This window comes from Lycium ferocissimum, chromosome 7 (assembly GCF_029784015.1).
Source record: "Lycium ferocissimum isolate CSIRO_LF1 chromosome 7, AGI_CSIRO_Lferr_CH_V1, whole genome shotgun sequence".
Lineage (NCBI taxonomy): Eukaryota > Viridiplantae > Streptophyta > Magnoliopsida > Solanales > Solanaceae > Lycium > Lycium ferocissimum.
The window spans coordinates 26,584,990-26,587,494 of record NC_081348.1 but is presented as its reverse complement, the minus strand read 5'-3'; positions in this window follow the sequence as shown (position 1 = coordinate 26,587,494).

Below are 2,505 nucleotides of genomic sequence, written 5' to 3'. Positions count from 1 at the left end.
GAGTCCTTAAAACATCTCAAGGCCCAAGGAAAGTTGAACAAAAGGCATGCTAAATGGGTTGAATTCCTTGAAACCTTCCCTTATGTAATCCAATACAAAAAGGAAAAGGAGAATGTAGTGGCGGATGCCCTATCAAGGAAACATGTTTTGATTAATACCTTGTCTTCCAAATTGATGGGTTTTGAAAGCTTGAAGACATTATATCCCGAGGACCCCGTCTTTGCCAAAATCTTTCTAGATTGTGAAGAGTGGGAAAGGAAGAGGTGGATTAGGGATAGGTCTTCTACTCCCTATTCTAGGTTTGATGGTTTCTTGTTAAAAAACAAGCGTTTGTGTGTGCCCATGAGCTCTTAGAGGGAATTATTTGTGAGGGAGGCACACAATGGGGGATTGATGGGACATTTTGGGATTGATAAGACTTTGGGGATTCTTGAGGAGCAATTTTATTGGCCTCATATGCGGAGGGATGTAGCTAGGATTTGTGGCCAATGCATTGAGTGTCGTGGTGCCAAGTCTAGACTCCTTCCCCATGGTTTGTATACCCTCTTCCCCCCTCAACAACCTTGGGTTGATATTTCGATGGATTTTGTATTGGGTTTGCCTAGAACCAAAAGGGGTAAAGATAGCATATTTGTTGTGGTTGATCGATTTTCTAAAATGGCTCATTTCATTGCATGTCATAAAGTTGATGATGCTCCTCATGTTACATCTTTATTTGTTGAACATGTGGTAAAGTTGCACGGTATTCCCAAAACCATTGTGAGCGATAGGGATCCCAAATTCCTTAGCCACTTTTGGAAAGAATTATGGGGACGACTTGGTACTAAATTGTTGTTTTCTACCTCTTGTCACCCACAAACCGATGGCCAAACCGAAGTTGTCAATAGGACCTTGGGTTCTATGCTTAGGGCCATGGTTAAAGGGAAACTAGCATCTTGGGAAGATCAATTGCCTTTGGTTGAATTTGCTTACAATACAGTCATTCATAGCACTATTGGCATGTCACCTTTTGAAGTGGTTTATGGTTTTAACCCCTAACCCCTTTAGATCTAACCCCTTTATCTCAAGATGTTGTGTTGAGTTTAGATGGGAACAAACGAGCTGAGGCCATGAAGAAGTTACATGAAAAAGTGAGGCTTCACCTTGAGAGAAAGAACTAACAATCAGCCAAGAGAGCCAACAAAAGCCGCAAGAGAGTTGTGCTTGAACCGGGTGATTGGGTTCGGGTTTGGGTACACTTCCGAAAGGAAAGGTTTCCCAACAAAAGAAAGACCAAGTTGATGCCTAGAGGAGATGGTCCGTTCGAGGTACTTGAGAGACTCAATGACAATGCATACAAAATTGATCTTCCACCCGAATACCAAGTTCATAACACCTTCAATGTGTGTGATCTCTCCCCTATGGATGTGCATGATGATGACCCTTAAATTTGAGGACAAATTCTTTTCAAGAAGGAGAATGATACAATCCCCGTTGCATTAAGACCTTTCACAAGAAGCTAAGCACGAGAACTCCAAGCTGCACAAGGGCTTTTCATGAAAAATGGATGTGTTAGGACACACTTTGTTGCCATCCCGAGGGACCCTTGCATTGATGATCGCATGGGAGGACAAAAGGGTGAAAGAAGGGGAAGATGGCACAACATGCGTCCAGCAAAGTGCGCCTTTGCGTCCAGCAAAGTGCCCACTGCGTCTAGCAAAGTGTGCCGCATGTTGAACATGCGAACCAACAACTCCAACGCAAAGTGTGTCAGCAAATCTGGAGATTTTGAGGAGCGCAAGATGCGACGGAACAGTAGGGACGCATGTTCAACATGCGTCTCGCATATGGAGCCACAAAATGTGACATCCGGATCTTTAGGGTCACTTTTGCAAACTTGAGAGCCACTCTTGGGCCTCTTGTGTAATAATTTAGCCTAAGACTATAAATAGCCTAAGTTAGCTCATTTTGAAGGGAGAGACTATTTTGATTATTGATATTTTGAGATTGTAAAACTCTTTTGAGTGTTGAGAGTTTGCTAAGCTTGAGATTGTGAACATTGTGAGAGGATGGTTATTACGGTGTCAAATCCCTATTGGTCATCCTAAGAGTTTCGTACTCTTTAGTTCCTAAATTAGAGGTCAAGTTAATCAAGAACTTTGGTTGCTAATTTGGGTCTTTAATTGTGTCAAATTATCTATCCTTTACTTTCTTGTCCTTTTTTCTTCATTTTTCGTTTTGATTATTGCATCAATGCTTCAACTGTTCACTCATTTTTCAGGGACACATTCATTTAAGGTGCCGTTTGGCCATAAATACCAAAAACTTTTTCACTTTTTTGGGAATTTTTGAAGTTGGAGTTGTGTTTGGCCATAGTTTTTGAAATTGTAGTTTTTGGTGAAATGTAGTGTAAAAAAGTGAAAAATTTTTGAAAAACAAGTTTTTCTTGTTTTTGGTATTCCGGAATACAACTCCGGAAAAAAGTGAATAATTTTTATGGCCAAACGCTAAAAGTAAAAAAAGTGA